We start from the raw sequence: 26,371 nt of genomic DNA on the forward strand, positions 1-26,371 counted from the left end.
CTGCAAGCCAGCTAATATCATAATTAACTAAGTTGCTACTCCGTCTGCAAAGTTGAATCGAAAGATCGGCCAGTGATAGGAGGCATTGTCATAAAGCTCACAAGGGATATAAGAGTCGACTGGACTCACAGGAGAACAGCAGAGCTGTGTAAGGCAAGATGAGAGACAGTCAACTTGTTCAGCCAAAGGTATGTTTCTTTCATGGTTTCTGTTCTGAGCTTTTTAATTAAAATATTTTTGATGGTTGGTGGGCTCTGTTTTTGTTTCGTACTCTAATGCCCCATATTGCTTCTTGATTACTAACAGCATAGTCTCTGAAAGCCTTGGGCTAACTGTTTTCCCCGAATCTGGACATTCAGAAAAACAAAGTCATGGCTTTTGATTCTGTGTCTCGCCTGTTGCTGTGACTAGCTAGTCTTTACCGATTTTCACGTAACCGGTAGCAAGTACCAAGTAGACAAACGTATTGTATAGCATTGGATTTGTTTTGCTCTCCTACAGAAGGGCTACGGCTCTGGCTCTCCTCTATCCTACTCCAGTTTTAGGAGCGGAAAGAAAGCAAAAACAGTTATAGACTGTTCTGGCTTCTATTTTAGTTTCAAGAAATATTCAAAGTGGTGGTGGTAGGGGTGTTTATGGGGGGGTGTCCTTCTCCTGTCTTTAGTCAGAGAAATTGAAAGACAAGCATTGCTTGCAATGATGTGCTACTCCCTAATGCCAGTCTAGCCGGTAACAGTTATACCTGTATTTTCTTTTTTTACTGTGAATCGTTTTGCTTGATTTAAATACCGGAGCTCTAGGGAGTTTCCCCAATTGCAGCTTCCACATATTGCTAATTAAGGACCGTGAATATTGATGAGAAGGGGAATTTGTTTTTTTTTTTGTGTGTGTGTGTATATGTCTGTGTGCTTCCTCTGAGCACAAAGAGAGAGGGAGGCATCTTAAAAATATGCAGAAGGCAAGTTTTTGGTTATTTATGCTGTGTCACACCACCAGCTATTATACTAGGACAACCAATTTGCAGTCTAATTGAGGACATGCATTAGGATTCTTTTGCTGTTTCCTCCCTGGTCATTCAGACCACTGTGTCAAGGCAAAACCAGAGAGCCATAGTCTTCTGTCATCCTTTTGTCTTTTGTTTAAATAGCAGTTTTAAAGCATCACAAAATAACATGTTGGAAACTAATGCATAGTGTGTTTATTTTTAATATTTATTTAAACTTCCCCGTGGTTTTATTTCTAAGTACGGGAGACTAGGTATTCCGTATCTAATCATTTAAAAAAGTCAAACGTAAAATCTTACACTCCCAGATTTTTTTTAAATGAACTATTCTAAGGGATTATGAATTTAAATGCTTCTCAGTATTTTAAACTGCTCATTAAAATTATGGTTAGAACTTGATTTAGCACATGTCCTGACCATGGTAAGAAAAGCTGTAAAGGCAAGTTGAAGTCACTATTTGGTTCTATCGTCTGGGGAGCTGTTTTTCAGAAGAGAACATTATTTTCTTGACGTTCTGGTTTCTTTAGACTTTGCATGGTTCCCTTCCTGGTATCTGGTGCGTAGTCATCACACGATGTCTATTTATTGGGTGAATGAGTTAGTGAATTAGGTCTTTCTACGGGCATTCAAATGTAGTTAACATTCGTCTCCTCCAAATCAGTAACTTTTGTATGCAGTAAACATTATGGCGAGATCCAAGTGGCATAACCATAGACAACAGGGAAGATTAAGTCCCTAAAATAGTATAATGTTGCTTTAACCTAAACCTCCACAATATTTTGTGTAATTGAGAATTGCTATTGTAAGAACTCAGTTGGAGTGGCGAAAGTCTATGAGGATTAAGAAGGGCCAGGAAGGGGTTCACAGCAGATGGACCCGTTATTTTAAATAGGATTATCTTCTGAGATGTGTAGAAATGAACTCGTGTCAGAGTTTCAAAAGGAATTAATATTTTTGGTAAAATGTGCTAATGCAGAGAGAAGATTAGTGGTGGGTAATGAAAGCAGTGCATTCTTTCGTATGGAAATAGAACTAGAGTAAATGTCCTGCAGGTGATTGGGCTGTAGCAATTTTGCTGAAGATTAAAGTTTGATTGACCTTTGTTAGGGTGATTAACCCTTCTAGAATTAAAAGCCAGGGCTGAATTATTCTGCCAATTTAAATGCAAACGTTGAGTGGGACTTACACCACTCAAATAATAATAATAAACACTTGCATTGTAAGTTTCACTTTTGCACTTCAGCCTGCAGTGCTGCATTGGAAGGAAAGTAATTCTGACAAGAGCATTCTGGTAACAGAGAATACAGACTAACGTTTAGATAATTGGAATTTGGTGGGAACAGTCTTAGACATCTCCCTTCCTTCCATTTCAAAACATCAAAAACACCACCCCAACAAAAGCAGCAAGCCTGCAGGCAGTCTCCACACACTGAAAATGTATGCTCTCAGTTGACAAACAGGCTGGGAACATCCTGAAAGGTTAGGAATCAGTAACAATGACATCTCTATTCTAATCCTATGCTAATGGTCCAGATTGCTTATTATCTCCATCTTAAATCCAAATAAAGTCTCCTGAAAAATGAGGGCTTGGGGGTACGGTTAGTTATGAAGCTCTTGATAAAAGTTGATTATTTCCAATATCTAAAATTTCATTTTCAGAGATATTTGATATCCTACAAATATTTGTGGTATGCTCATTAGGTTCAAAAAATGTTATAGGAACAAACTCATTACTTACAGAGTCATTGAGTGGTTTAGTTCTATGTTGCTTTGTTAAAAATTTCTCAGGCCTTTGTGGAAACTTCCATATTCACATTGCTTCAAAAAACCATTTCCATTTTTCATATCATATTAGATTTTTTTTATTACTAAGTCAGTGAATATTTTCAGTTTTAGGTTCCTCCTCCTGGTGAACACTTCTCCTTTTATGTGCCTGTGAACTATTAAAATGATAATAAAGGTTCTCGTCACTCAATGTGTAATTTATTTCTCTCTCTTTTCATCAAAGAATTCACTCTGAATGTGTCAAGGTAGAAAAGTCCAAGGTATTATGGTATAAAAATTAAGAAACCCAAGGTGCTATGTTTTATTTTCGCACAAGCTTTTCATGCACTCTTTTAACAGCCTCCTGAAACCCAGGCTTCTATTCCAGGTCTCTGATGTCAGTCAAAGATGAAAAGCTGGTGATGGAGGGACTGGAATTCTTCAGACAGCAAAGTCATTCTGGTTTCCTCTAGAGAGCTGGCTAATACCTTGCAGCATGGATTAATAATATGTTTAACTAAGATCTGTTTGCTCAAAGAATAATCTTCCAGTTCTCAGTACTAGCAGGGCTAGTATCAGCCGGAATCATAAACAAATACATTCTCTGTTATCTCGCCTGATAAAATGTAGATTATCCGCCTTAATTGACATTAGATTGTCAAGTTCCGTAATAATACTCATTTTCTTATTAAAGATATGTTTTATTAAAAATAGAAACACAACAAAATTAAATCCCAAACATTTAACAAATCTTCAAATATAATTGAACAATCTTCTCTAATGTGATAATTCTTGTTTTACCTATTAACAAAACTAGATGAAAATAATTTTTGCATTAAAATCAACTGTAGACACATTCCTGTGAACAGGGAAAGCTAACATGCCACATGACAGTAGCATCCTTCCCATGACACCATTAATTCTCTGCAATCTTTTCAATAAAAGCAAATGATGACTGGAGATAGAGAAACTCATATTGTCTTAGAAAAAAGAAAAGAGCAAAGGCAAATAAGATTATGGTTTGCTAAACCCCCAATCCAATCATTTGCTTTGCTTCCCTGTGTATAGAAGATGTTTTTATTTCCTTGTTGCCTTTGTTTCTGGCAATCTGTTCACCTCTAATCCATCCAGTCCCAGATCTGACATTTTCTCCTCGAGTTGTGAAATAACATTCTTTGCCATTTACGAGCCAGAATTAATCCATTTGATATTTTCATGGGCCACATATTTTAGTTGGAATCCTTCTGTTTTGAAAATGACTAGTGATGTTGTTCAATGTGCTGTCCCTTATTTGCATGTGAGCTATCTCACTGTTCTGGGCTAAATGAGAGACAAGATGGACACTCACAAGCTTTTCAGAGATTGATAATCAAGAAATAGTCCAAAAGTTGCCACATAAAAGTATTTCAAGGTCTCTCTCTCTCTCTCTCTCTTTTTATAGACAGCAATTTTAGAATAAAATCATTCTGAGATTGATCAGATAGATTGTTTATTATAATTTTTTAGTCAAAGAACGAAACTGCTCAAAGTAGTAAATGTTTAGATGCTAGCTTTCTAAATAGCTGAGGTGAATTCTCCTAGCACTGGCCTCAGGTGATTTGGAAGGCAGCCCAGCACAGGGTGCTTGCATGAGGCTATGGCAAGCCATTTCATATTCTTTGAATTAAAATCACATACCAGCTCTACATGTCATCTTGGAAACCGGATCACTATCGAGCAAGGAAACTTTAACTCAACTGCCTTCAGCGCGAGTGTTTCTGAAGCCATCACTGACTGCCTGCAGTCTGTTGCAGAGACTTCTAGTAAACGCTTTCTACAGTGAGGTGCACCTCTGAACTGCATGTCCTGAATCAGAAGGTAGGATTCCAGGTGGAGAGCATTTTTGCAGATGCCAGTGGCACAGAGTCAGACTCTGGGACCATACCGCTGAGCTCACCAGAACTGCTGTTGTGGTGGCTGTGGCATGCTTTGACTGGCACAGAGCATGTACATAAGACTTTACCAAATGCAGAAAGCTCCAGGCAGGAAAGAACTGTCTCCTGATTAACTTAAGAGCAATTAGGAGGTGACTTAGAACGCCAAGATGTTTTGGCCGGCACATCCGCGCAATAGAGAGCGCTGAGTTGGCTTTTTCTATGAAAACAGAAACGTGGGCTCTCCAAATCTTCAGCATTTATTTCACTAAAGACTCGTCTTCAAAGTCTTTTAACAATGGTGTCTGAAGTGTTGTTGCAACTGGTGGTGAAGGTGTGGGGGGTTAGCATGTAAGATTTCTGGAGACTTCAGTGTGATCCCTGACACTACTGCATATGCCAGAGAATGCTTTGTTCTCTCTCTCTCTCTCTCTCTGTGTGTGTGTTTCCCTTCCTCCCTTTATCTCCCTCTCTCATAAGATAAATAAATCTTTAAAACATTGAGTGTTAGTACCTAAGTATCTCTCATTTAATTTAAGTCACAAAGAATTGTCTAATAGCATAAAACCACAGGTGCCACTGTTCCAACTCATACACTTTCCTTGGTTCAATAACTTGGCAACTCTGATGAATGTACCACCATATTTTACAATTCTACTCTTAAAATTGCATGAATGAAGAATACATTAGCTCTCTCTCTCCTCTCTCTCTCTCTCTCCCCCCTTTCTCTCCTCTCTCCTTTCTCTATCTCCTCTCTCCTTTCTCTCTCCTTTCTCTCACTCTTCTTTCTCTCTCTTCTCTCCTTTCTCTCTCTCCCTCTCTCTCTTCTCTCTCTATCTCCTCTCCCCTTTTTCTCTCTCCCTCTCTCTCTACTTTCTCTCTCTCTCCCCCTTCCTCTTTCTCCTTTCTCTGTCTCTCTCTCCCCTCTCTCCCTCTCTCTCCTCTTTCTCTTTCCTTCTCCTCTCCTTCACTCTCTTCTCTCTCTCCTTCCTCTCTCTCTCCCCCCTCTTCCTCTCTCTCTCTCTTTCCTCTCTCTCTCTCCCCCTCTTCCTCTCTTTCTCTCCCCCCTCTCTTTCCCTCTCTCTCCCCCCTTCCTCTCTCTCTCTCTCTCTCTCTCTCTCTTTCTGCTCATGAATGCCACCAGGCTTATTGCTGGGGCTCAGTACCTATGACTCCATCATTCCTGGCAGCTTTTATTTATTTATTTATTTTGTAGAGGGTGAGAAACAGACAATGGGAAGAGGGAGGGAGGTTGAGAGGAGGGAAGAAGAAGTAGAAAGAGAGAGAGAGACAGAGAGAGAGAGAGAGATGCAGAAAGGGGGCAGATAGACAACTAACTGCAGCACACACCCACCACTGGTGAAGCCCCCCCCCCCACAGGTGCAGGTGTGGACTGGAGCTTGAACCCAGAGTCTATTAGCTTTCTGTCCCACAGAGACTTGTCCCGTTGTTCAGGCCGAGTTAGTTTGAAGAAATGCATGGGAAAATGCAGTCCGTATAATAATAAGATATACAAGTTGGATGCAGTCACAGCAAAATGACAAAAAGACATCATGCTCCTTGGCAGAAGAATCTTGATTCTTGTTTATTGATCCATTATGAGAACAAAATGACAGCTAGGGAAAAAAAAAAAAGTAAATCTCGGCAGAACTAGTGTAGGAGAATCTAAAAGTTTGAGACTGATGTTCACTTGGACACTTGGTCTACCTTACAAGTTGATTCTTTCCCTCTAGAGACTCTTTGGGGCTGGCTTAAAGGAGTGCGAGCATTAATCTGTCTTTGTATGTAGCCATACGACCCAGCAAAGCGACTGATACATCGTAGATGCTGAGGACACTGTGACTATTTTCATTAAAATAAAGCTAGACACACTGCCCTTAGTGTTTCATCACCAAAGACCAGTGAAAAAATAAATCTCAACTTCCAAATTTATATGGGGAAAGAAATTGTGATAGACAAAGATAGACGTTATTTTTTTTCCTGTTTTTATATTTTTATTGATTTAATGACTTTTCAACAAGTCCCTTGGGTAAGAAGGGTATGGTTCCACAGTTCCCACCACTAGAGTTCTGCATCCCACCCCCTCCACTGGAAGCTTTCCTGTTCTTTATCCCTCTGGGAGCTTGGACCCAGGATCATTATGGGGTGCAGAAGGTGGGAGCTCTGGCTTCTGTCATTGCTTCTCCGCTGGACATGGGTGTTGGCAGGTGGACCCACACCCCCAGCCTGTGTCTGTCTGTCCCTAGTGGGGCAGGGTTCTGGGGAGGGGAGGCTCCAGGACACATGGGTGAGGCCGTCTGCCCAGAGGAGTCAGGTTGGCGTCATGGTGGCATCTGCAACTTGATAGCTGAAAGGTGGTTAAGATATACAGCGGAACAAGTTGTTTAATAGTCAGGAACTTAAAGGTAAGAAGAGAGCAAATGAAATTTGGGGTCTCCATTTGAGAAAAAGCTAGGAAGTCTATTTTAGGTATATTCCAACAGGCTCCTGATTTTACTAATTTTTGCCGGAGCCCAACAGCTAACATGCAGATGGACCAAAGGTATTGTCTGGGGAGATGGTGTCAGAGTTGAAAATAGGACTAGAGAGCTGGATCAGGGCAGAAAGTAGCTCCCAGATATAGAATAGACATGTTCTGTTTATCTCAGAATGCTTCTTAAAATGGCTGTTTCTTCCTTGACTTTAACTCTTAGTCATTCCTCGCCACTCTAAATCGTTAATCACGAATCACACTTATTACCAACAGAAGCTGGTGTTTCTGAACCAACTAGAATACGGAATCAAAATGATCAGCTTGGTTTGTATTTGTAGAAAAATAAGAAATATAATCTACAGTTTTCATTTCTTAAAAAAAAGAATGAAGAAGCAACTAAAGAGTTTCATATAATTAGGGAAGTTTAAGAATGTTTGCAGGAGTGGAGTTGTACCCCTCTTATCCTATGGTCTTGTCAATATTGCCATCTTATAAATTAAAAAAAAAAAAACTAAGAAAAAGAATATTGGTAGGAAAAAAAAATACTATGGTGACTTTAATTACAAATGAAAGGACTCTGCAGCAGGAAAAAGAAGTGTCTCGTAAAACAAGACACACTGAGAAGGGCTCAGAGCATCTAAGTGAGATGGAAGAGCCAGTTTGACCAATACCTCCTTTTAATTGCTGAACACTTGAGAATTCATTAACCATTTGAGTCCTGTTTCATGGTGATTAAAGTCTTAGGCAGATGTGAATCAACTTTACTTTGTGGAAACATTGAACAAACACTTATGACAAATATGATGTGATTTCTGAAAATACAGGCCAATTAAAGTCTGAGACTTAATTCGGAAAATTTTCCTTTGCTACATGATGTAGATATTAAGGCTGATTTCTCCCCTCATTCTTCATTGTCATGCAAAAGGAGATAGTTTTTAACTTATTGACATATTACTGAAGAATCTAGCTTTTTCTCCAAAATTACCCATTTTTTTTGCATAAATGTGCCTAATTACCTGAATTCAGTTTTGATTAGCAGTGTTAATTGATGCAGCTGTGGATGGTATCTGTTTACCTAAATTACCATGTGCAAACAGCAATATGTCTGCAAGTGAATATGCTAAACTGAAAATACTAATTAGCTAAGACAGATTGTTATTCAAGTCACATCTTGGAGCTTTCTAATGAAAGCCTGGATGTGTCAGGGTTTTATGATATTCAGACAGAAATGTCTATATTACATATGATTTCTAAATTTGATTCATAAGAACAGATGGGATGTCAGCCAGGGCTCTTTGGCTGTATTCTAGTATTAATGTGACTATTTTACTCAACTGGATATATATTCATGTCTTTTTTTTTTTTTTTGTAAAGAAAAAAACAACTTATCATGTGATTTGACAGTGTGTCAGCTCTGCACATCTAGACTCATCTGTTTCTTGACTGGTATATTCCCAGATTATATCCACTTACTGTACCAAAGATAAAGATAAATAAACCACCTTGCTAGTTTAATCACATCAGCTGGGTAATTTAATCAAACCAAATAACGGAAAGGTTAGTTAAACAGACAGCTCACGCAGAGTGGTATTTTATTGGAGCTATCTTTCTACACCGTGACTCAACAACAATAATAATACCAGTTTGGTCCTAGGATGCTTAAGAATCAGGGAGCAAATCAACAATAATACCAGTTTGGCCCTAGAATGCTTAAGATTTAGAGAGCCAAAGGGTGATTCCCCCTGGCCTCCAGATCTGTCTGTTTCTTTAATTGTCTACTGATGGGTAGTGAAGGCTTAGAGTGCGGTAGCCTTTTCTGTGTCTTTGGCTCCTATTGCATTTATCTTAAAGTGCTTTGCTTAAGGTTCCTCTCCAGAGAAAACATTATGATCTTTGACTGTCTGCTGTAGCACTGAGCACTCATTAACAGCAGTGTAACTTATAGGTACCCAAAGATAACAGTACAAATCCTATACGTTATAAAGTGCGGGGGGAAAAAATGGGCCATCTTTCCTCTCCCAGGAGGTAGACTAATTGTGCTTAATACAGAATAAGTCTTTTTCCAAAGTCTGTGAAAATAAGGCCTCTTGACTCACACGTGAGTTTTTAAGATGTCTTATTAGATATTTGAAGAAGTCATGAGAAAAATGGGGAAAATTTTCATGATGCAAATTTGAACATAATCACAGTTTAGCATAGTTAATTTAGGTCTAAGTGAGGATTATAATTACCAAAAATTTAATCATTTCAATTATGCTGAATTCTTTCCCCGCAAAGTTTTCTGTAATTTGGGTTATCCAAGTAGGTTTAGATCTAGCAAAATGACAATGGATTCTAATACTAAAATTAAGGAATTTGTGAAAATGACTATGTTTTAGTTTCATCCTAGCTACAGAAATGTCAAACTACTGTTTACTGGCCCGAGACAACACCAAGTGTTCTAAATGGTTTAGGCTGATGTGAGGGAGGAGGGTATGAAGAACTTCTTATACCACTTGTGTTGCATGTTTGTGTCAATGGCAATTGTAGCATAGCATTATTTGTTGCCTCATGAATGAAGCTTATCACAGTACTTAAAAAATGTGTATGTGTGTGTGTGTGTGTGTGTGTGTGTGTGTGTGTGTGTGTGTGTGTAACAGAGTGGTAATAGCCTGATGGTACACTTTGACAAGCAACCTTAAACATCATCTTGTTTTTGGTTGACATTTAAAAAAAAATTTTTTTATTATTATTTATTTTCCCTTTTGTTGCCCTTGTTGTTTTGTTCTTATAGTTATAGTTGTTATTGATGTCATCATTGTTGGACAGGACAGAGAGAAATGGAGAGAGGAGGGGAAGACAGAGAGGGGGAGAGAAAGACAGACACCTGCAGACCTGCTTCACCGCCTGTGAAGTGACTCCCCTGCAGGTGGGGAGCCGGGGGCTTGAACCTGGATTCTTTCGCCGGTCCTTGCGCTTTGTGCCACGTGCGCTTTACCCGCTGTGCTACCACCTGACTCCCTTTGTTTGACATTTTTAATTCTAGTCCTTTTAAAGACACACAATTTATTCTTGGAAAATCTTTATTCATGTAGAACTTAAAAGGTTTTATTTCTCAATGGCTAAATGCAAGTTAACTTAATGTGTCAGTTGGAAATGACTTACCATGATGGAATCTGTTGTAATGTGTGCAAAGAGTGTGGCACAGACCCTAGAGCTGACCGACCGCTTTGGCTTTGACTGTTGCATGTGCTCACAGATTTGTTTTCTATTTACTAAGGCAACTGTGAATAAACAGAAGTCAGCTTTCCAAATAGTGAAGAAGAAAAAAAGCCTTCCCTAAAATGTTCACTTACCTAGTCTATCTGAAGCTGTTTGGGGCATTCTTTGCTCATCATGAGATAGTCTGGGTGTTATTTTTGTTAAGGTGTTTTTCCTTTCTTCCTCCTCCATGTATGGCTGTGGACTTGTTTGTTGCCAGGTTCTCATCTGTAGCATTGGCTGACACAGAAGCACTTCTGCACGGCTATCTTAAAATAGGAGAAGAGGTCAAGGATGTGGGATGGAGTTAGGCAGTTTGATGAGACATTTCAGTGAATTGTCTTTAGGCAAAGCACTTAACCTCAGTGTGCAAATTAGTCAATTTTAAGAATAAATATAGCTATCTTTCTGACTTATTAAGGATTTATCACTTGTGCCCAGGGTTCAATGAATGTGGAAATGAAGTGTATGAATCTTTCCTTTGAACTCTAATTGGCATGTGAGGGGAAGCAGGTCAGAGTGAGTTAAAGGCTGTGGTACTTAATCCTTTGAAGAAATTCTGATTTAGTTTTATTATGTCTAACTACTGCTAATGGATTCTGAGATGAATCTAACTCTTGGGCTGCTTCGGCTCTGCTGGCTTCTTTTTGTGAAGGCTTGACTGTGGGCTTCCTGAGGGAGATCAACTTCGGGGTTGACCCTTCCCTTCTACTTGCAGATAGCTGTCACGTGAGGACTGGCATTTGCACCCAGTAGGAGCTCTCGGAGCAGTCCTAGAGAGAGAATGTGCTGACGACCGGTAAACAGAACCAAGGGCTGCTGGTCCTACTGTAGCTCTCAAATGCATGTATTGTGGACACCACTGTCTTATCTGACCAGGAAGTGCCAACCCTCCAAACACGTTCACATGGCTTTTAAAGTCATCGGTGTCATTTGTAAATAATTGCACCTTGTCATCAGTGTATGTTGTGGTCAGTAGGACCCTACCGACACTTTCACAGGAAAGGAAGTCAGGTGAACTTCCACCCTGGACAGAGCACACTGCACCTGAGGGCATGCAGGTGACAGAGTGGGGTTTGAGGTGAGCCAAGCTTTACAGATGGACAGGCTTGAATCCAGATGTGTGCCAGTTCTTTGCCAGCTGTGTGACCCTGGGACACTTTGCTCATTCTCCTGAGCCCTATTTTGTCCCTCTGTAAAAGAGGTATGATGATCTACATGTACGTGGAATTCCAATGAATAAATAACAAGTGCACATAAGCACCTAGACCAAATACCCAATGTCAGGTGAGCATACAGCAAACATAGTAGGTATACTTAGTGTTTAACACAGTGGGTCTGTACAAAAAACTAATGACATCAGGTAGAGAAAATATTTCAATGTGACACCCATTGACTAGTAAGTTCTTTTTTATTATCTTTATTTATTGGATAGAGACAGTAAGAAATCGAGAGCAACTGGAGAGATAGAGAGACACCTGCAGCACTATAGGTGGGGACTAGGGGCTCGAACCTGGGTCCTTGCGCATTGTAACATGTGTGCCAACTAAGTGCACCACTACCTGGCCCCTACCTAGTAAGTTCTTACAGCCACGTAATGCTTTATATCTCAAAACCAATGCTTTGCACACTGTCCTATGTAATCTCCACATAACAAGAGATTACACTGCTTTATAAATGAAGCATGTGGACATGTTAAGAGAAGGGAAGAAACTGCAGTAGGAAAATACATTCAGAGCCTTGTTTCACTATTTGGAAAAATAAGAGAGAGTGATAATGTTGTATTCCTACATAATATGGGCAAACAAGATCATACCCTAAGAGGATAATTTTATATTTAAGTATAGGAACAAGTATATTAGGAAACCCAGGATAGTCTCCAGGGCTTGGCAGGTGGAGTAGAATTCATTTCCCTTCAACTAACATTTTGAGCTCCTCTGACTCACTGCATTGCTCACAATGGCTGGCCATGACCCCTTCTCCTGCTGTTACTTGGGCTTTTGTGAAAAAGAGATGGATAATACTTGGAAAGCTGGAGCCAGGAACTTGGGTCTGCTTCAGACTGACAAAGGCCCAACAGTCCGTGTCTAGAAATGTCTTATTAGATTAGTGTTTGGATCAGATTCCAGAAAGATTTATTCTTCCCTCATTTAAGAAACTAGTCATATAGGAAAGGAAAGACATAAACTATTCATTTTATCTATCTATAAAACTTGCCATGTTGGGTTAAAATATTTCATTGGTTTGACAAATGTCTTGAGAGGATCCCCTTGGTTGAATACACACATTATAGAGTACAAGGACCTGCTGGGTTCAAGGCCCAGTTCCCACCAGCAAGGGGCGCAAACTTCATGAGTTGTGAAAGAGTGCTGCAGGTCTCTTTCTCTTCCCTCTATCTATCTATCTATCTATCTATCTATCTATCTATCTATCTACCAATCTATCTATCTATCTATCTATCTTATCTATCTATCTACCTATCTATCTATCTTATCTATCTATCTATCTATCTTATCTATCTACCTATCTATCATCTATCTATCTATCTAATCTATCTATCTTATCTATCTATCTTATCTATCTATCTTATCTATCTATCTACCTATCTATCATCTATCTATCTATCTAATCTATCTTATCTATCTATCTATCTTATCTATCTATCTTCCTATCTATCTATCATCTATCTATCTATCTATCTATCTAATCTATCTATCTTATCTATCTATCTATCTATCTATCTATCATCTATCTATCTCTTTCCCCTTTCCTCCTTCCCTTTCTTAAGGTCTCTCTATCTGTATTTGAACTAACTAACTAAATCTTTTTTTGAAAAACAAAACAAACACCATATAGATACCTTATATTTTTAAGAATTTGCAAAAGGCACTGTAGAGGTAAGGCATAAGACACAATGCCTCGAAGGGTTTTAAATAACTACCCTCTCATCAAATACCATTTAAATAACTATCCTACCTGCCTATTATTGCAACAGCAATGTCGTGAAGAGGCAGATCACTCCTTTAGTTTGAGGATGTTTTATAATTCGTGTATTCGTTCATCAAGCATTTATCCCTTCCCGTACCAGGCAGTGAAAAGACCAGTTGGTCTTTCAAATCAGATGGCATTAGTTCTCTCCTAAGTAGGGGTGGGGAAAATTTATTTGACTTGCCAGTAAAGCCTGGTTGATTCTGACAGGACTGACAGTATATTACCAGTATCTGTAATGTAGAGAGCTCACCCAAGTACCGCTCTATCTCGGGGCGTCAGAGTAGTGGGAGTGGAAATGCACAGACCTAGAACAAGTAGAGACACAGAAAACACGTTCTGAAGAGTGTTTTGTCGGGGTTCTAATTGAGCATCTGTGCAGTGCATGCCGTCTGGTGAGCATGTCCCTCGAGACCACTGTTAATTGAGGAGCTTCCAACATCTGCACAATTGAAATAGGACATCAGCCCCAGCGCCCAAACATGCCCACAATTTCCTTTTCAGTGCCTTTGAATAGGACCATCTCCAGTCCCAGACGCTGATTCCTGAACTGCATGGCCCTCGTTGACATGGGGTCATCGCCCTTTTATGGTCATGCTTTCGTGGACTTGAACTTGCTCAGGGTTCTTGTGTCCCAGATTCCCCAATGAGACGTCTGTCATTAGTTTGTCAAGCTTGTCTTAGACCCGTTCGATGAAGCTGCCAGTGGGATGTCTTTCTGTTCGCTGCCTTTCTGCCTGGTCTTAGCTACTCTCCGGGCTGGATGAAATGAGCTCATGAAGCTACACAGGTGCTCTCATGCTTTTCTTTCTTTCTCTTTAAACATATTCTTTTAAAAAAATATTTATTTGGGAGTAGGGTGGTAACGCAGAGGGTTAAGTGCTCGTGGTGCAAAGCACAAAGACTGGCATAAGGATCCCGGTTCGAGCCCCCAGCTCCCCACCTGCAGGGGAATCGCTTCACAAGTGGTGGAGCAGGTCTGCAGGTGTCTATCTTTCTCTCCCCCTCTCTGTCTTTCCCTCCTCTCTCCATTTCTCTCTGTCCTATCCAATAATAATGACATCAATAACAACAAAAATAATAACTACGATACAACAACAAGGGCAACAGAAGGGAATAAATATTTTAAAAATATATTTATTTATTCCCTTTTGTTGCCCTTGTTGCTTTATTGTTGTAGTTATTATTGTTGTTGTTATTGATGTCATTATTGTTGGATAAGACAGAGAAAAATGGAGGCAGGAGGGGAAGATAGAGAGGGGGAGAGAAAGACAGACACCTGCAGACCTGCTTCACCACCTGTGAAGCGACTCCCCTGCAGGTGGGGAGCCGGGGGCTCGAACCGGAATCCTTACACTGGTCCTTGAGCTTTGCACCACGTGCGCTTAACCCACTGAGCTACCACCTGACTCCCAGATGCTTTTCTAGAAGCACAGTCCACATGTGTCTGCATGTTTCAGTTCTGCTTTCTAGCTTTTGGGATTTAAATCTTCCTTGTGCGTTCAAGTGCTATGGAAATATGACCAGATGGCTGTGACAGCCAGCCGTCCGGGACATCACAGGCACTTCCATCTCACAAGCCAGTGTACACATGTCCTGACGCATTCAGAGTCTGGGTTATGCTTGGGACATCCACATGGGTGGGGTTGCACTGAAGCTTTTGCCTAGAATGGCAGAATAAGAATTCCTTTCAGAGGAGAAGCGGGCAGTAGCGGCCAGGAAATAGCTCAGTGTGTCCGAGCACAGAACTTGCATGCCTGAGAGCCCGGGTTCGATCTCAGGCAAGTCATATGCTAGAGCTTACCCAGTATTCTGCTCTATCTTGTTTTCTCATAAAAATAAGTAAACGCTTGAAAAGAAAAGGTGTGGTCTGCCGCTGTGTGGCCCAGAGTCAAAGTCACCCTGCGTCTCTCTTTCTTCTTTTAGTTTCTCTACTTCATGGTCGCCACTAGAAATATTGCTATACATCTGCTTGTGTGTGTCATCCCCCTCGTATGCAGACTCTGAGAGCAAGACGTGTCTGGACTTAGCTTTGGTGCACGGGAAGCACTCTACCTGTGTGATGAGGAGACTGGGTGCCTTCCACTGAGTGAAAGAAAAACTCTCTCACTTCCTCCTGTGCTGAGGCCACCATGGACCAAGGAGGGCTGGGATAGTTCTTTGAGTTTTTCCCACTCATGTGAAGAACCTGTGACTATAGGTCACCATGGTCATGATAGAGCCTTACAGAAACCTGTCCCACACATTGGTGTTGCAAGACCTCTGTGATTCTCTGACTTGGTTGCCAGCGTCTGGAAAGCCCAAGCACAACAATGAGACAGAGACAGAGTCAAGATTCAAACCTGCCAGCCTGCTGTTCTGCACTCCATGGGCTGTTAAGACAGGCTTCAAGGTTTTGAAAATGAACCATCTCAGGAATATGTCGGCCCTTTCAGTCAGCAGAAAGCATGATCTCGTAGCTCTATTCTATGCTCCAATAAGCTCTTCCATTCAACCTAGTGGTGTCAGGAAAGTTACTGCCATTTGACTCTTCAGAATTAAGAATCTGTAAAGACAACCACTTTTCTTATTTTGCATTACTTTCTGCATTAATTTGCCTACCTTTTTGCTCATCTGTGTAAAAGAGAAAAGGAGTCTGGTCGATAAATGGTATAAGTAAATAATTTGGGTTTCTAATTAAACATGGGTTTAATAAGCCCAAAGCAAACGTCAAGTTAAATGGAGTCATTGGTCATAGGAATTCTTTTTTGGTTTACTCACACCTACTCAGGTCTTATCATGACTGACATGAATGACAGAAGAATCAAATTTAGATTTGAAATTCGCACATATTACCCAAGCTCTAGCAATTACCATTGCTAGATTTCAGCAGCCAGTGTTGTCTGTCCATCCGTTTCCTGGGCTGATATTAAGGACAAGTGTGTATCCCTCCACTTGGACCTGCCTGTGGTGTTGTAGGTGGTGCCCCCTCGAGTGCTGAGAAGCAAAGTCCTACCAGTGAAGTGAATGGCACCTCCGGATACTTAGGCAGTGAGGCTGTGGGCCGTGTGGCCAGAAGAGCTGGTTTTCAGGGATGCACCAGGTGCCCTGGTCAGATGTATCTTAGCTTTACTAGATCTGGAGTTGGATTCATCCCTGTACATTTGTCCGAAACCTTTCCTATTGATCGCTCGAACATAGATATTGCTTTAGCAATTCACTTTCCTGAAGCTTCCTTGGTCAGCCTAGACCCCAAGTATATTTCCCTGCATCCTTTATTCTCCTGAAATACTGTTTTATGAAACGCCATTCAGAAACTGGATAGTTTTTACTTGTGGCTTGAGTGCCCCCGCTGATACACAGACTGTGCCCTTGTATATTATCTAGTCTCCCTGTGACCTAGTGGGGTAGGATTATAAACTTGTACCTGGAGTAACTGAATAAGAGAGAGTTTGTGCAGAATTCCTAGCAATGCCAATGTCCCTGACCACAAGCTCTGACCACTGGCATCTGGCCTAGGCCCTGGCATCTGTGCACATCTGTCAGCACACTGAGACACCCGTCTTCACGGCTCTTTGGAGCCCATGCTTTTACCCACTTAGGGTCAGCTGAACAAGAATCCTAGTTATGTCAAGTAACTCTCAGGTCTTAGCCTGTGCTCCCAGCACTCTTCCTCCTGCTTGCTTTTCCATGAAACCAACTAACCCTCAGCTACTCATCACTGTCATCATCACCATGAGAACCATGCAAAAAATTCACTCAGAATATTTACAGAACCCCCCCCCCCAGTTCAGAAGGCACCTCCTTTATGATTTCTTCTTTCTGCACACTCCACGGCTGATGTTGACCATACAGAGAAAATAAATCACTTTGTTATTGTGGAGCAGGTCTGAAAGCCCACATCTGCCTCTCAGAGAATGCACCACAAGGAAAAATGGGAGTTTTGTGCACTTTTTAGCACTGTAAAAATCTTTAATAACTTTTATAGGCATTTCCCACTTTTAGAAAACACATTTTGGAAAAGATAATATTTTTCTTTTGTCTCCGGGGTTATATTGCTGGGGCTCAGTGCCTGCACTATGAATGAATCCGCTGGTCCTGGAGGCCATTTTTTCCCCATTGTTGTTGTTACTGTTGTTTTTATCGCTGCTGTTGTTATTGTTGGGTAGGACAGAGAGAAATTCAGAGAGGAGGTGAAGATAGAGAGGGGGATACAAAGACACCTGCAGACCTGATTTATGGCTTGTAAAGTGTCCCCCCCACCCGAAGGTGGGGAGCCATGGTCTCGAACTGGGATCCTTGTTCTGGTCCTTGTACTTTGCACAGTGTGTGCTAAACCTGGTGCCCTACAGCACTGCCCCTGGAAAAGATATTTTCTGTCCAGCTAGTTAGTTATTGAGCCTGACTTAGGGATGCAGGCATTTCTCTGTGTGTCTTTCCCTTACCACTCTAGATGGTGACTTTGGAAGGGGTTCTTGGACTTTGGTTCCCAATTGCCTGGCGTTCACTAGCAGGCAGAAGAGCAGAAAGGTAGCTAGGGCTGGGCATATTTCCTTTCCCATTGGGGTTGTGATATGACATCTCCCCAAAAGGTAGCCCATGGAATTTTTGAAGATTCATTTTGAAACATGGTTCTAGGTTCACAACAAAACTGAGAGGATGGTGTGGGGAAGTATCCAATGTCCTCCGCCTCACACGTGCAGAACTACACCCCCCTCTCCCATGAGCATCACTCACCAGAAGGCCACAGGTCTTGACAGAAATGAACCCGTCCTGCCTGACACAGGGCGGCCACCCAACGTCCGGGCGGAGTTTACTTGGGGGTGCACTCTGGGCTTGTGCTGTCTGTCAGTTGGAGCCCACCCCCATCAAGTCACCCACAGTTTTTCCTGCCTTAAAGTCCAGTGTGTTCCACCTGTTCACCCATCCCTGGCCCTGCCACCTCACCACTGGTAGGCACCACTTTTTCTCTGCTTGTGACTTGGCCTTTTCTAGAATGTGAAGTAGTTGGAATCACACCATGTGCAGTCTCTTCAGATTGGCTTCTGCCAGTCTGTACTGGGCACTGAAGTGCCTATCAATGTGTTTGTTTTTTCCTTTTTAATTTTTTTTATAATTTATTTTATTTTCCCTTTTGTTGCCCCTGTTGTTTTTATTGTTGTAGTTATTGTTGTTGTTACTGATGTCGTTGTTGTTGGATAGGACAGAGAGAAATGGAGAAAGGAGGGGAAGACAGAGAGGGGGAGAGAAAGACAGACACCTGCAGACCTGCTTCACCACGTGTGAATCGACTGCCCTGCAGGTGGGGGAGCTGAGGGCTCAAACTGGGATCCTTATGCCGGTCCTTAGGCTTTGCGCCACGTGCGCTTAACCCGCTGTGCTACTGTCCAACTCCCCTATCCATGTGTTTTAAAGACCCCAGAGCTCCTGTTTCTTTGGTACAGAGTAGTATCCCATTGTCTGTCTGTGCTATTTCTCCACTTACCTGCTACATCGGTTGCCCAGTTTTTGGAATTTTGATAAGGAAAGAAAATGCAGGGATGAACATATTCTGTTCATCAGAAACCTTGCCATGCTGCCTACGATTCTACACAAGTATGTCTAAGCTTTGGAGCTGGAGAAGAGTTGGTTTTCACAATTAGTTGATCACTGGACTGGATGGCAGGTGGGAACGTGTCTGTTTGTGACGTGAGCAAGCATCCCAAGTAACAGGGAAGACTCACCTGTGGGTTCAATGCTGAGTGCTGCAGGCAGACAGGAAGGTGGGCACAGAAGAGGCTGATTAAAGAAGAAAGGAAGGACGCATGCTTTAGTCACTTGTCCTCACTCGTTGTTTTCCGTCTTCTGAGTCATCCACGGGGAGATGCCATCTTCATTTGGGAAGGGCTTATATCTCAGGTACATGAACAGTGCTGACTTTAGCTTATTTCCCTAAATATAGAGGGTATTTGTAAAATTCTATTGTTTTTCTTTCTTTATTTCTCTTTTATTTGGGGGGGGTCAGGGAAGGACCTTTCAAATGTATATTTTTAATCAAGAAGATGTCAGTATCAAAGTAAGCATGCCTTTTACCACTTTGTGTCAGCTGGTGATAGGAAAACCTGTCTGACCATACAGAAAATAAATGGAGCAAAGTCTACTAAGTGGATTTTGAAATAGTCTCTTGGAGGTTGACTTGAGAGGTTTGTTCTTATTTCATCATGCTCTAATAGACTCTAAGGTTTGAAAGAGGAAAATGGGAAAATGATTTGGGGGAAAAAATAGAGTTTGTGGGAAAACAGGTGTATCTGTTCTCATATATTCACCTTGAGTGGTTTGAAAGTCAGAAAAAGAAGATAGGGCAAACATTAAAACAAGGGCCTGTAGAAAAGGCAAAATATTCTTTCTTTTTTAAATATTTATTTTATTTATTTATTTTCCCTTCTGTTGCCCTTGTTTTTATTATTATTATTATTGTAGCTATTATTGTTGTTGTCATTGATGTCACCTATCACTGTTAGATAGGACAAAGAGAAGTGGAGAGAGGAGGCGAAGACAGAGAGGGGGAGAGAAAGACAGACACCTACAGACCTGCTTCACCGCCTGTGAAGTGACTCCCCTGCAGGTGGGGAGCCGGGGGCTCGAACCGTCCTTGTGCTTTGTGCCACCTGCGCTTAACCTGCTGCACTACCACCTGACTCCCAAAGGCAAAGTATTCTCAAGGGGAAAGAATTTGGTGTAGCCACAAATCTATTTTGGATTGCAGAAGAGAACATGTTTTTTTTTTCTTTTTTTGCCTCCAGGGTTATTGCTGGGGCTCGGTGCCTGCACCATGAATCCACTGCTCCTGGAGGCCTTTCCCCCCCCCCTTTTGTTGCCCTTGTTGTAGCCTTGTTGTGGTTATTATTGTTGTTGTTGATGGCGTTCACTGTTGGATAGGACAGAGAAAAACAGAGAGAGGAGGGGAAGATAAAGGGGAGAGAGAAAGACAAAGACTGACACCTGCAGACCTGCTTCACCACATGTGAAGTGACTCCCCTGCAGGTGGGGAGCTGGAGGCTCGAACCGGGATCCTTACGCCGGTCCTTGTGCTTTGCGCCACCTGCGCTTAACCCGCTGCACTACCGCCTGACCCCCAAGAGAACATGTTTTACCTGACTGTTTTGCGGAGCTCTGAGAAGTTTGCACACATACTTCTGGTTGATCCTTTGTCAGAAGGCATGCAGCAAATCAATAACTTTTCAAACCCCCAAAGCTAAGTTAATATCTTTCCAAATTCTTCTTTTTAAATATGGACCTAAAGGATAATGAACTAGGCTTTAATTAGGCCTGGACAGATGGGGGGGAAAAAGAAGACGATTCAAGGGAACTTCCCAGGGATGTCCCCCCAGTGATGTCTGATCGGTGGTTCATTCTCTGCTGCGCGTGAGGCTGTGGCCTGACACTCAGCATCGCAGGACTCTGGAAAGAGCTGGGGAAACTCTGGATGGTGGGTGGAGACAGGAGAGTCTTTCCTCTACCTGTGTCACTCCATCTCTCCCACCCTTTCTAAAAAGTAAAAGAGTAGAAAGTTGGACTGGGAGGTCACTCTGGGGTACTGCACAGCCTCAGGGTTCTCGAGTTAATTCTTTGTCTCTGCATAAAGTAATATTAATAATAATATTAACACTAGATATTTTCAAAGCCGTCTTTGAAGTAAGAACCAACTGGAAAAGGTCAGCAGAAGATCACCACCTCTGGTCACCTACTGAAGTGTACTTACTTACCATCAGCGCAGTTGGCTGCTAGGAGGCATTTGTCCAGGAAACATACAGAGGAGACTTGTTCTTTCTTAGCTGCCCCCTTTGTCCAAATGCCACTGTCATGTACCAGCAGAAGGGCTAGGTAGAGATGGACATTCATAGACCTGTTCTGTTTTTTGTTTTCTTTTCTGGAAGCACAGCTGTTGACATATAGGCAGGCTCTAGGCAATAAAAGGTAGGCTCAGGACCTGTGCTCCACAGAAAGTTGGCACACCACACAGCAAATCCAATTTTCACACCTCTGTAGAATTCAGTATTTTGTGATGAATGTTTCCTTTCCCCTTTTATATGTCATGAGACCAGAGTACACTGTAGTTATTAAGTAATGAACATCAGTCCAAAGTTTAGAGTTGAAAAAAATAATCAAATGTTATTGACAAAGGACTCTCTCTGTTCCAAGTTGTGCGTTGACAGTCGCGAAGCATAGCAACATTTTTGAAAAGACTGAAATAGTGCTCCAGGTGAGAGGACCTGGGCTATTTTGATGGTTTGCAAAGGGCTTGTTGCTAGAACTCACCACTGGCTTGGCAACAGTCAGGTATGTTAAGGTGTGATGGGCGAGGCCTTACTACCTTGGAACCATATAAAGTAGGGTTAGCCCATTGTTGCAGGGTTCAACTGAACTTTGGGCTTCCATGAAGTGAAATATTTCTGTGGAAATTTTGTTTTCTTGACCTTGTCACTTCCAGTACATTTCCTCTGTCACCTCCATGAGCAGTGTCACGCCACTGTGGATTCAGAACAGAGCTTGCATCACGGCATCACTCATAAGTGTCCCTGGGCCATGCGGACTGTCAGCCGGCTACTTGTGAGTTGGGTGTGGGGAAGGCTCACCAAGTGCGGAAGTCCCACCTTAGAGAGTTTCGCACTAAGACCCTGGGGCAAAAGGCAGTGCAGCTCACGTACTGAGCACCTACAGTCTCACAACCTGGCATTGTCACGCCATAAACCAGTACTTGTCACACAACCTGAAAATCAGGAGGCAACACTATCTCTTCTGAGGCAGGACACTGAACTGAATCCTAGTGAACTAGTCCAAGGTTGTCCAGGTCTGGTTTTTAAAGGAGGGCTGATTCCAAAGGCCAAAATTCCTCCTGTTGTCACGAGCTTGAGAAGCTCTGTCATGTTGAAGAACGAGAGAATGCAATGGTCCCTTGTAACACACACTAGACTCTGCCCTGCCTCTCAGCTGAGGCTGCTTAGTCTTCTGGGTAACTGGAAGACCAAGGCTCCCATTCTCTGTGTCCTCCAGGGAAGACAGCAAGTTAGGACATACATGGGCTGGCAGGGAAAGCCCAACAGACGGTGTGTCAGCTGACCACATGCGTTACCTGTGGGGCTTGAGCCCAGCCCCTGGCATTGAAGGAAACTTCCATGCCATATAGCCTGCCTCTCTCTCTCTCTTTTGAAAAAGCCAGCCCAGGATGTTGAAGTTCTAGAGTGAACTAAAGGGAAAAAAAAAAAAAGTAAAACATGGGGAAGGGAGAGGCAAAGGAACACGGACTTTCTGAATCTGTCTATTGGGGAGAGGAGGAGCCTGGTCTTTTTTTTTTTCCTCCTCCAGGGTGATTGCTGGGCTCGGGGCCTGCACCATGAATCCACCGCTCCTGGAGGCCATTTTTCCCCCTTTTTGTTGCCCTTGTTGTTGTAGCCTCATTGTGGTTATTATTATTGCCATTGTTGATGCTGTTCGTTGTTGGATAGGACAGAGAGAAATGGAGAGAGGAGGGGAAGACAGAGAGGGGAAGAGAAAGACAGACACCTGCAGACCTGCTTCACCGCCTGTGAAGCGACTCCCCTGCAGGTGGGGAGCCGGGGGCTTGAACCGGGATCCTTACGCCGGTCCCTGCGCCTTGTGCCACATGCGCTTAACCCGCTGCGCCACTGCCTGACCCCCAGGAGACGTGTTCTTGCTAATGTTTGTCTGTATAAAGGAGAAAGGGGTGGTTTGGGTTGAAGGGAAGAAAAGAGAGACAGTAATTGTGTGGTGATGATGAGCATAGGAGTTGGCTACTTCTCCTTCTCCCTGGTCATCCTTCCCTTCACGGAGTGAGAGCTTCTTGCTTGGCTCTCTTTGGCAGGGCTTGTCATGCAAGAAGCACTCACTAATTTCATATTTTTTCCTAACTTTCTTTTGGGGATAAGCATTTTGGCTGTCTGCTGTTTATTATTTCAAAGGCATCTATATGCTAATATGTTTTATGCTAATTATTTTCATGTTTCTCCCTTAGGTTATGCTTCATATCACCCACCAGGGAGGATCATCTCTCATGAAAACTTTCAAATTTGATTTTGAAAATTATTCAGAAAAATCTAAGCCGTGCAATCTCCTAGAGTCGGCAAGAATATGCTCTGAAGATTCCTTTAATTCAAAGAAAATGGACAGGGATAACATTTAGGCTGCTCTGCTCTCAACGCCGCTGTGAGAAGGCCCGCCAGGTACACAAAGCATTTCACATAGTGACATTGAAATGTTGGAAGAATAATTAAAATAAAAATCGAGTAATAGGTTTTGTGGAATTGTTAAAGGTCTGTGTTTGATAGAGAGAGGACACACGCAGGCTGTCCCCACCCTCCACAATCTCAGAGAGGAGCGTTAACTGCTCCTATTTTACAAATACCACATTTTAATTGTATGCCATCCTTCCTGGGCACTGTTTCTGAAAAGTTAATTCTAATGATAATGCCTGGAGCATGAGTTTGTGTTTACTGAACCAGGGAAAAGAATTTCATAATAATAACTAACCCGATTTTTCCTTCCAGCTTATTTTTATTATTATTACAGATATTATTCATGAATCAATTTAGAGAGTAGGTGGCAATGAACAAAAAAATTCATAGAGATTAGCCAATTAACCTGTTGTAAAAATATCTTTTCAGAGCTGACAAGACAGCACACCCAAGAGGGTGCAGCTTTGCCTGTCTCTTGGTACACAGGAGGGAATTTTGGTTCCAAGGTGCCTCTGCTTCTCTGTCTCTGTCTCTGTCAAAGATGGTCTGGATCAGTGAAGCCCTGGAGACAACAGAAATAAACACATGGTGTTTTTCTTTGGGGGATGACCAAGCTTTAAAAGCTGATTCCAAAATAGGAGATATTAAAACTTAGATCACTTTGGAGTGTTTTATAGGGTTTTCTTATTTGTTTGTTTGTTTGCTTGTTTTTAAGGAGTTGAAGTCTTTTGTTCCCAAGAACTTTACACTTTTCTGCCCTGCTCTGGGCTTAAGATGAGCAAAGACTAGAAGTTCTGTGAGTCCAAACTTCACTTGAGCTCCTCTGGCACTCCTGCCTTTTCTTTATCTGTTCTTCTGTCCACCTTTCAACAGCAAAACCTCATTTCATTTCTCTTTTTCAAATGCCTTCACCTCAAGACTTCAGCAGCAACTGGACTAATCAGACTGTCTGAGGAGCACAGCCAAGCTGCCACTGTCTCTTCTCCTGGCTCATTCTGATGCGTCTTGAGCTCTGAGACAGCTTGATGGCCAGACAGCGCCCTTTCAGGCGGAAAGAAAGGGCTCCTACAAGTGGCCTGGCAAGTAAAACTAGACTCCCAACCCCCACAGATGGGTCTCCAATGTCACCTACAAAAGAAAGAGAGAAAGAAGGAAAGGAAGGAAGGAAGGAAGGAAGGAAGGAAGGAAGGAAGGAAGGAAGGAAGGAAGGAAGAATCGGGTGGTAGCTCAGCGGGTTAAGTACACATGGCGCAAAGCGCAAGGACCGGCATAAGGATCTGGTTTGAGCCCCTGGCTCCCCACCTGCAGGGGAGTCGCTTCACAGGCGGTGAAGCAGGCCTGCAGGTGTCTGTCTTTCTCTCCCCCTCTCTGTCTTCCCCTCCTCTCTCCATTCCTCTCTGTCCTATCCAACAACGACAACAATGACATCAATAACAACAACAATAATAACTACAACAAGGGCAACAAAAGGGAATAAATAAATATTTATAAAAAAGTTTAAAAAAAAGAAGGAAGGAAGGAAGGAAGGAAGGAAGGAAGGAAGGAAGGAAGGAAGGAAGGAAGGGAGAGAAAGAAAGAAAGCACACAACCAGCTCAAGTCAGGGAGTGGGCAGCATGTGCTGCCCCACCCCCCTACATCTCAGCAGACTGTGAATGACCTTTCTGCAAAGAGCAGGAATTACTGCTGAGGAGACATTTGGTAGATTGGTTTAAAATAAAAAAGGCTGCTAATTAATGGCAAAGTAGCATTTTGCTGCAGGCTGGCTGTGCTTGGTGCTCTGCAGAAATGCAAAGCCTGCAGTGGTTCACGTGCTGGGCCTCGGTGATGCAGCAGCTCTTCCCTTTCATTCTCCATATTTGCCTCTAACAATAACAAAACAGTTACACATCTTCCCTTTGAAAGTTACTGGGGGGAAAGATTCATTGAACAAACACATTCAATCCCAATGCATTGCTGGCAAAGAAGAAAGTTTCTCTTCTTGCTGTTCTCTGAACATAATTCAGAGATAACGCCAACAGGAAAGCAGCCTGCCTGCAATTAGGATCTGAAATTCATCCCGTGTAGGTGAACTATGCAGTCCGACCAAGAAGGCTGTTGTGAGCACATCCGTCTCTTCACAAACTCCATTCCACAAGGCCCAGAAGGGACCTATCAGTAGACATCAGCCTCTGCAGCTGCTCGACTCTGAGCTGTGTCTGGTGGGCTTGAAGTCTGTTTGACTGCAGTGACTTAGGGGAGGGGTTCTCCTGGTTGTTGGGATGCCCACACAGCAGGGACCAGTGGACACACAGCTCTGAAGAATGGGCAGAGTCAGGGAGCCTGGGCAAGAGTCCTGTGTGAAGGCCTAGAGCTAGTCTTCTGACCCAGAGGAAGGTGTTGATGCTGTTGTTGTTTTGCCTTCTGAGACACATTCTGTCTCTGGGCAATGCGGAAGAAAGTCCCATCTCTTTCACTTGAGTGGGGCTAAATAAAGGGACATCTACACCTGCTTGGCATCTACACCTTGTAAACATTTCTGTCATCATTACTGTCTCTCCTAGAAGTCACAATTAAAAAAAAATTATTTATTATTCCCTTTTGTTACCCTTATTGTTTTATTGTTGTAGTTATTATTGATGCTGTTCTTGTTGTTGGATAGGACAGAGAGAAATGGAGAGAGGAGGGGAAGACAGAGGGAGAGAAAGACAGACACCTGCAGACCTGCTTCAACACCTGTGAAGTGACTCCCCTGCAGGTGGGGAGCCAGAGTTTTGAACCGGGATCCTTAACATTGGTCCT

General features: G+C 42.4%; 1 long non-coding RNA gene across 1 annotated transcript; it reads left to right on the plus strand.

Annotated features, from left to right (window-relative positions):
* Nucleotides 1-24,646, plus strand: LOC132539332 (uncharacterized). The gene is made up of 3 exons (XR_009550582.1): nucleotides 1-188; nucleotides 23,373-23,580; nucleotides 24,511-24,646. It is a non-coding gene; the product is annotated as an uncharacterized LOC132539332 (long non-coding RNA).
* The last annotated feature ends 1,725 nt before the right edge of the window (nucleotides 24,647-26,371 follow it).

This window comes from Erinaceus europaeus, chromosome 7 (assembly GCF_950295315.1).
Source record: "Erinaceus europaeus chromosome 7, mEriEur2.1, whole genome shotgun sequence".
Classification (NCBI taxonomy): domain Eukaryota; kingdom Metazoa; phylum Chordata; class Mammalia; order Eulipotyphla; family Erinaceidae; genus Erinaceus; species Erinaceus europaeus.